Source organism: Hyperolius riggenbachi, chromosome 2 (assembly GCF_040937935.1).
Source record: "Hyperolius riggenbachi isolate aHypRig1 chromosome 2, aHypRig1.pri, whole genome shotgun sequence".
In the NCBI taxonomy this organism is placed as follows: domain Eukaryota; kingdom Metazoa; phylum Chordata; class Amphibia; order Anura; family Hyperoliidae; genus Hyperolius; species Hyperolius riggenbachi.
The window spans coordinates 134283225-134292812 of record NC_090647.1 but is presented as its reverse complement, the minus strand read 5'-3'; positions in this window follow the sequence as shown (position 1 = coordinate 134292812).

The following is a 9588-nucleotide window of genomic DNA, read 5'->3' as shown; positions in this document are numbered from 1 at the left end:
TTCCGCGCAATTCTAACTTTGCTAGAGTTTCTCACGTCCTGCTTGGCTTGCAGCCAGAAGGGAGATTACTGCGCTTTGTCGTGGCAATCTCCGAAGGCTATTTTTAGAGCTGCTCATCATCACACTGCAGCACTCCCACAGTGTGAAACCTGGCCTGAGTGATTCAGCCAACCAAAACCAGGCTTGTGTGAATCTTGAAGCAAGAGGTGTATACAAGGTGCCCTGTTTGATGAATTTTCAAAAATGCAACCTGGATCTCTGTGTTCCATACTTCTGGGTCATTGACCCAGGACAAGCTTGCCAATCAGCTGCTCTGATTCCATGTGCATGCAGTTTGTTTGTCGTCTATCTCAGAAACTGCTGAAGCAAGGTATTTACCACAGGGGCATAACTAGAAATCACCGGGCCCCCCTGCAAAAACTTGGATGCCCCCCTCCCTCGGGCCCACTCAGGGTCGTTTTGGGGGGCAGCAGGGGTCACAGCATGAAGGGAGAGCTTGGACACACATCGACGGGGAGGGGGGACCTCACCTCTGGCTCTCCTCTCAGCGCTCCTCTCCAGCTTCAATCCGTGTCTGCAGAGCGAACAGGTACACATACCTCCATCCACCACGGAGGTCCGATATCTTAGTGCCTCATGCTACTTCCTGTTTAAACAGGAAGTAGAGTCAGACCCTTAGAGAGAGGAAGCTCTGGAGGTGGAATGTAGGAAAGTATGTGTTCCTGCCCGCTCTGCAGACACTGATTGAAGCTGGTGGGGAGCGCTGAGGGGAGAGCCTGAGGTGAGGGAGGGGGGGGGGGCTGTCCCTCCCCCCCCCCCCGATGAGTGGCCAAGCTCTCCCCTCATGCTGCGACCTCTCCTGCCCCCAAAACGGCCCAGAACGGGCCCCAGAGGAGCCCTGCCGCCCCCCCCCCCCCCGTGGGTACAGGGGTTGCAGTCCCAATTGTTACGCCCCTGATTTACCAAGACAGATGGCCAAACGCCACTATTAGAAAGATCTCAACTTCCATGTTACTCTCACTTTGAATACACTGAATTTTCAGCTTTTAAGGTGAGCTGACCCTTTCAGGGAAATTACAGTCTTCTGAAAAAGTAATTTATATAATTTCTTAACCATATCAATGAGGTGTAGTTTCCTGTTACAACCATTTGGATCTAATTTATTGACAGTTTAGAGCAGCTGAGGAGCTTGGGGCGCTTTTTACATGGGGCCTCAAGCACTTTTGTGATGTGAAACCCCAAAACCTGCCAAGGACAGCCACAGTGTCAGAGAGGTGTAATATGAGTAAGGAAACAGTTTGTTAAGGATTACTACTATCCTATGCACATATATAGGTGTTCAGTACCAGTATAGCACCAATAAAAAGCTAATAAGATGAATGAAGGAGGGCGCTTAGAGGGCCCCTCTGGGCCAAGGGCCCTGATGCAGTCGCTACCTCTGCACCCCCTATTGCCACGTCACTGGTTTAGAGCAGAACAGGTGAAAATATTTTTTATGTGGTTGATATGAATTACTGGTACTTAACAAGAAAAAAACACATAGTTTCTGTTTTAACTATGCTCCTAAAATTTCTATTAAAATGTTTTATGTGGTCATTGCAATCCTAAATAATAAATGAATACCAGAGCTGACAAAAATTTTAAAAACTGGAGGAGGGGGCATGTAAGTGAAGCAATCCTCATTCCCCCCGCTCCCCCTATTCTCCTCCACTCTCACCTAAAAGCCTCCCTCAGCTTCTTCCCGCTGACCCAGCGACATGTGTCCTTGATTGAGTGCCCACAGCTGGGAGTGGTCTGCGCATGCGCACAACATCAGTCATGACATCATGCACAGAGAGCTCCTGGCCATGGGCTTGCAAACAAGGATGCGCCGCTGGGTCAGCACCTGCACACTACTGCCCAAACTGGCCAACCTGGAAGAGGATGAAAGGGGCTTTTTGGTGAGAGTGGAGAGGGGCAGTGGGCATGAGGACTGCTTCACATACATACCTGCTCCACCGTTTTTAAAATTTGTGCCAGCTCTGGTATTCTTTAAAAGTTCAAAATCTAAATCTGTTGGTCCATGAGGGTGTCAGAGGAAGGAAAATGTACTCATTAGAATATCTAAATAGGATATACTGAGAAATTATGAAAACATTATGCACTCAGCATACATTTAAAGACATGGGGCTTGATTCACTAAGACAAATAGCATGTCTTATCAAAATTAGCACGCCTTATCAAAGTTAACACACCTTATCAGAGTAGCATAGCGAGCGCTAAGAACCCACAGGGGCTCAGGGCAGGATGAGTGGAGCTCTCGTCATTGCCAATTAGCAGGCATAATTTCGCTATGCTACTCTGGTAAGGCGTGCTAACATTGATAAGGCATGCTATTTGTCTTAGTGAATCAAGCCCATGAAGTCAACTCACATATTTATCAAAATGTTCAGGTACTCTCCTGCCTATTATTGACAACTGCAATGCAAATATTTTAGCAGTGGATGAAGCTAAAGGACACACACACTGTTCCTGTTCCAGGATATGACCCAGATCCCCTCAGCTGGGCTCACAGGATAATGACCCTAAAACTACCTAGTTCCCGTCTTGTGGATAACCAAGTAACTTACTAGTATGTTTTGGGGTTGAGTCAGGGTGCATGGAGGAACGCAACACAAGAATGGAGATAGTACAAATTCCATGCACATAGTGAGTTTTGGCCAATATTTCAACCTGGGGCACTAGGGCTACAAGAGTATAAAACCATTAAAGTGTACCTGCGACATAACAAACACAGACAGTTATACATACCTGGGGCTTCTTCCAGGCCACACCCCCATCTGTTTCTCCACTGTCCGCCCCTGGCTGTGCGACTCCTTGGTTGTGCTCCCATGGCCAGGAGCATAACTAACTGTGCAGGTGCGGAATGCTTCTGGCCAAGGACGAAGGCCCCACATACACAGTCGTCCCCTGAGGAATGGATGGGACTAGATGGACATTGAAGGATTCCATGGCCTACAGGGGGCTGGAGGCAACTCCAGTAAAGTATAAATGCTTTTGTTTATTACTTCTCAGGTTTCCTTTAAGCCACTTTGGGCATGATGCACGAAAGACCACTAATTCTATTTGTGCATGTATATTGGGGGAGCATTGCCCGTTACTTTATTAGCACTGTGCCTAACCCTAACCATTCCCCCACCACAAAATGCCTAGCCCTTACCAAACCCAGCCAATGACTAACCCTACCCCCCCCTACCCCCCTAACTCTCCGCAATCTCCCATGACTCCACACCTATTTGCAGTGGAAGTTTGGCCGGCCCCATGGGCAGCACCCATGTTAATATCTATGTTAGCGCCTATAAATGGAAATTTTAGCTGCAGTTTGAGTAGTGCCCAAATTACGTGATATACATCCCAGTCCTCACATAGAAAATAATAACAGAATCTCCATTGCTACAAAAATAAGGTCATATATGTGTACCCTTGGATAAAACTTATGTAGACAATTATTTTGCTAAATGATTTTTCGTAAAGTAGACATGAGAAGCATTTCTCAATACAATAAATGCTCTTTACATAAAAGAGGAAAATATTCAATGTGAGCATCCTGTAGGTTTGCAAATCTATGCAGTCTGACATTTGTGATCTGGCTATTCCCTTATCTCATACTAGCTGATGGCCCAGCATTGCCCGGATATGTATTTGGCTGGTGGTGACTCTACCCACTTCTTCTAACCCTAGCACACAATTACTCAATTACTCAATGACAATAGCAATAGGTAAAAAGCCATCGGTACATTTTGATTGGCTCCACCCACTTTTCTGAATATTAATCCCAGTCACCCAGTGACCAAGTGTGCAAAGTTTGAGAACCCTGCCATTAACAGTGTAAGAATGGCTGCAGTTTACATTTTTCCAGTGAAATTTGTATTTGTCTCCACCTACTGATGACCTGGCATTGTATGTATTTGGCTGGTGCTGGCTTCGCCCACTTTTTCTAACCCTAACACTCAATTACTCAATTACTCACTGACCAGGTTTGTGAGCTTTGCAGTCTTTGGCATCAATAATTTGCATTGAAATCTGATTGCAGACAAAGTTCAATCAAATAGCTGCACTCAGTCCATACAAAAGGTTCCTCCTACTCCTGTAGTTTCCTCCTGAGTATGGATACACCTCAAATAAAAAATAGACAGGACACCATATGATAGTGCAGGCTGTTAAACAATCTCAACACCCCGTAGTACACAACACATATACAGGCTTACTACACTTGTGAGGGTAGGGGGCAGGGGACCACCTCCACCAGCCACAAACAGACGCTCCCCTCAACTGCCTATATTTTCCCTGCTCACCGTCATGCAGTCAGGTAGATGCTTGGCAAGGGCACCTTCAGATGGTGTTCCTCTGTGTATCATTACTAATCACCAGTATCCTGTTAAGTGTCTCTGTCCTTTATAATAACCTCAGAGCAAGCACAGAGAGCACCAATGTGTAAAAACATTCACTTAATGAACTATATAAAAGTATTGCGCGTACATCATAAAATACGTTAAAAGCATATCACAAGATAGCACCAATCACCCATTCCAGGGCTACGGCACGTCTCGTCTCCCGCCGTCTATCGTTCCTGGCGTCCTCCTCACTGCACCCAAGCCACGCCCGTAAGCCTGTACATGTGTTGTGCACTACAGGGTGCTGAGATTGTTTAACAGCCTGCACTATCATATGGTGTCCTGTCTATTTTTTATTTGAGGTGTATCCATACTCAGGAGGAAACTACAGGAGTAGGAGGAACCTTTTGTATGGACTGAGCGCAGCTATTTGATTGAACTTTGTCTGCAAACAGGAGTGGTAACTGTACATAGCGCGCACCACCTATTAGTGACATTTGTGATCCTTAGCGCTGTTATACTGTGTGTATTTTGAAATCTGATTTGCTGTTTGTGGCTCTACCCCCTTTTCTGAATTTGAACCCCAGTCACCCAATGACCAACTGTACCAGGTTTGAGGCTTGTGCCATTAACAGTGCAGAATGGCAGCAATTAAATATTCCCTTTGAAAATCAATAGGTGAACTTTGATTGGCTTTTTTGGCTCCACCCACTTTTCTGAATATTAATCCCAGTCACTCAGTGACCAACTGTGCAAAGTTCGAGAACCCTACCATTAAAGCGGACCCAAGCCAAACATTTTTTTTATTAAAAATATTTAGTTGCAGCACTCTAACACATACAAAGATAAATAAACACTCCTTCAAACCTATGAGCATTTCAGTGCATGCTTTTCACCCTTCTCTTTTCATAACTAGGGTTATACTGGGGGCAGCCATTAGCAATTCCTCTATTTCCCGGACATCACCTACTCCACCAGTTTGCCGGATTTTTCCCGGCAATTTGAAAGGAAGGGAGGGGTTCCTCCAATAAATGTAAAATATTGTATATTTGTCATCATGCAGCTGAAAAAAGGCTGCTATTTATTATTATAATTTAGAAAATAGATTTTATTTCTGAAATCTTGTATTTTTAATTTGCATCCACTTTAACAGTGTAAGAATGGCTGCAGTTTTTCCCAGTGGAATTTGTATTTGTATTTGTCCCTGCCCACTTTTTGGTTATGGGAATAAGTAGTATCCTATAAGTTATTCCAGGTAATGTACTATGTGTGTGCCAAATTTCATACAAATCGTTCAGCCATTTTTGTGTGATCGAGTAACAAACATCCAAACTTTCACATTTATAATATTAGTAAGATTACCTTGACCACCTATATGGTGCGTACCTGCTCAGCCAAAGGATGACAAGTCCAGCACTCGGTTTCACCCAGGTATTTAAATGCATAAAGGTATCAGGACTCAGGGCAAGAAGGTAAAACTGCCACCAGACTCACACTAGACAGATACAGGCAGGAATATCAGACAGTCCAGGTCAGCAAAACAGATGATCAGAAAAGCACGGTATCTCAAATCGTAAGCCAATCCAGCAACAATCCAGGGGTCATACATGGTAGATCAGAATAATATGGTACAAAGGGATGAAGCAACCTCAGGTCATGTACAGTTCCAAAGGTAGTCCAGGCAGCAATCCAATAACAGGGTCAAGAGGCAAAGCAAGGTTGTACACACTAATCCATGAATTTCACACCCAGCAAAGGAGCACAAGGCAGCTATCACTATCACAGGCAAATTGCAATGATCAGATCAATCTTAAATAGACTAGGAGCATCATGGGACCAAAAATCCTAACAGCCTATTGTCTGATTCAGTGATACTGCAATTTGTGCCTGCAGTACCTATTTTCTGCCACTAGAGGCCATCTAAGGGCATGAGATGAGGGAAGAGACGTGCGCTCTCATCTATAGCTACTGTGAACATACATGCTTGCACGGCCCCTGGAGAAGACACTAAGGCTCGAACCAGAAGCTGACTGCCCGAGTCATCTCTCAGTGGATGTGGACTCGCCATGGGAATGATCAGGAGGTAAGTTCCTTACAATAAATCACCTTACCCTGTTTATTTCCTCCATATCCTGTTGCCAGATTTATTCTTTGTGTCCAGCACTGCAGGACTACAGCTGTGCAGTGTCCATTCACCTGTCCCTGTCTAGTTTCACCCTGCTCTCCCTTTTGGAGCTAATTGGACCATGCCTTGTAAGGGTTTTTCGCCTTCCTCTGGATTATTAGGGATCTGTGAGGATGTAGGCTAGTTTTGTACCTTATTTGCTGGTTGAACTCAATGGACTTATGTCTTATTTTGGCCCAAATAATTGTGTAATACCAAGGAAAGTTAAAAGATTTATTACAAACTGACCAGCGAGAAATTTGCTGAACTGTTGCTGCAGTGGTGACCACAAAAAGTTAATCTCTCAGCAGGGGGAAGAAGACAGATCGAGTCTGGTGATCTGCTTTGTGCTGGGGAAGCAGCTCCCATGTAGGGATGAGAGAGAACATTTTTTGAGTTTGGTCTTGCTGCAAATTGGCCCCAAACTCATTTAGATACATTTTTGCTGAACCCCATTTAAATACATCATGTGGCTGCATTAGGCAAGAACTAGGATTTTGCATGTAAACAATTGTAAGTTACATTATACGGTGTTAGCACAATCTTTCCAACGATTTTAGCCCTTAAAGCTAAAGGTGGCCACACACCATACACATTTTTAAATATCTGTTCAATATCAGAATTGCATTAAATTTTTCTGACTGATTGTAACATTTCAAAAATATGATCAATGTACCACACACATATGTTCAATTTTGCCCCAATTATGATAACAATTATTGGAAACTCAGAAAATTGCTAGGGTGTGTATATTAATAAATTGACAATCTAACACACACCATACAATCTTTACAAAAATTTAAGAAAAATGTCCAGCATTCTGGATCAATAAAAATAAAAAAACAAACAAACAGGAAAGTCAATCGGATTTTTCGGGAGATCCAATCATATTTATCAAATTACCATAAAATCGGATCACTTTATTGTATCGTGTGTGGCCACCTTACTGGGAATCTATATCAAAAAATGTAGATACTTACCTAAGGAGAGGGAGGCTCTGGGTCCTATAGAGCCTTCCTGCTCCTCTCGCAGTCACCGTCCTCTCATTTAAGCACCATCGCACCATTTGAATCCCCCACCGTGGGAGGCTTCGGAAGTCTTTAGGAGCCCGAGTGCTCTTGAAGACAGGTGGCTCTATACTTCACATGAGTGAGCGTGCAAGAGGGTGCGCTATCGCATGCATCTTCAGGAGCACTCGGGCTCCCGAAGACTTCCGAAGTCTCCAATTGGTCAAATGCTGCTACTGGGGAGCCAGCGCTGGAACGCGGGGCCGTGAGAGGAGCGGGAAGGTTCTATAGGACCCACAGCCTTTCCTCTCCTTCGGTCAGTATCTGGTTGATTTTTTTTTCCTTGATTCCAATTTACTAACTTTAATATTGATTGAAAGATGTGATTGATTGTGTTACTTCAATTTATAATCAATTTGTTGGCCATTTTACTTTGATTTACAATAATTTTGTGTCTTTGAATCAGCCCCGTTTCTATGGGTGTGCAAATAGTGCAATCGCCCGGGGCACTGGAATGAGTGGCAGTTGGGGGCCGCAGCGGCGGGTGGAGTGGGTATAGTAGTTACATCTCACCTTCCGCCGCCGATCCTCGCACCTCTATCTCCTTCTTCTCCTAAGTGTCCATCACGTTGGTAACAGCGCCCCCTGTGATGACGTGACTGCATGTCATCACAGGTGGCACTGTTACTAATGCGACAGACGCCTGGGACAGGAAGGTGATAGAGGCTGCAGGGGATCGGCGGCGGAAGGTGAGTTGCAACTACTATGCCCGCCAGGGCCGTGCAGAGGATTCTCAAGAGGGGGTGCTCAAATTTTAAAAAGGGCCCCTAATCGATAAATCGTGCTAAATTGTGTATGTAATACCCCTTCTCCAGAAAGCACTAGGCAGTCTTAACCCCCCCCCCCACCACCACACACACACACACACACACACACACACACACACACACACACACACACCTTTATAGAAGTATCAGGCAGACTTTGTGTCTTCTTCCAACCAACTTCTTTGGTGCCACCACCCTCAAATCAGCAGTCATAGGTGCGCACTATTAGAGTGGGCACAGTGGAGCCTGATGTAGGCATGGATTCACCTTTCATTACTGGGACCTCTGCCCCTCTAGATCAGCACCCAAGCTTCTTTTCAGGCAAAGAAGCAGTGGTTGCCAATATGCAGTGGTTGCTAAGCATTAGTAGATGCAAAACTGCAGTAAGTGCCAAGGTGCAGTGGGTGCACAGATGCAGTGGGTGGTAAGACGCAAAGGTCCAGTTTGTGCTAATTTGCAGTGGGTGCCGATGTGCCAAAGTACAGTCCGTGTCAAGCTGCTGTGGGTACCAAGGTCCAGTTTGTATTGGGTGTTTATTTGCAGTGGATGCTATGCTATATTGGGTGCTGAATGAGTAGCAGAAGGCGATAAACAATAGTGGGTGCCATGTGAGTGCTAATTGATACAGGGAGCCATGTGAGTGTTGGACATGAGTGTAGGTAGTGCCATGTGTGGTCTGGATGTGTGCCATGGGAGAGTACTGAGTCTCATATGGGTTCAGACCAAGGGTGGGTACTGGTTGCTATTTGAGTGCTGGCCATGGATGGGTACTAGGTGCATATAATGGCTTTGGAACTTTGTGCTGTGTGAGTACTGTGCCATGTGGGTGTTGATTATGGGGGTTATAGGGTGTCATGTGGGTCTTAGGTGCAAATATTGAGTGCCAAGTGGGTACTGGGAGCAAGTACATGGTAACATCTGGGTAATGGGTGCTGGCTAGTGGGGTATTTGTTGTCATGTGGGTGCTAAATGCAGAAGCTGGGTGCCATGTGGGATCTGGGTGCTGGCACAGGGTGTCATGTGCATTCTGGCTGTATGGGTTGGTGTCAAGCATCATGTAGGTGTTGATTGCAGTTACTCAAGCCCTTGTGAGTTCTGGGTGCAAGTACTGGATGTCATATGTGAGTGTTTGGTGTTTGTGCTGGGCACCAAGTGGAGGCTTAGTGCAACTGGAACTACTGCAGATGAAACATGTGGGTGTTGGGTGCAGGTACATT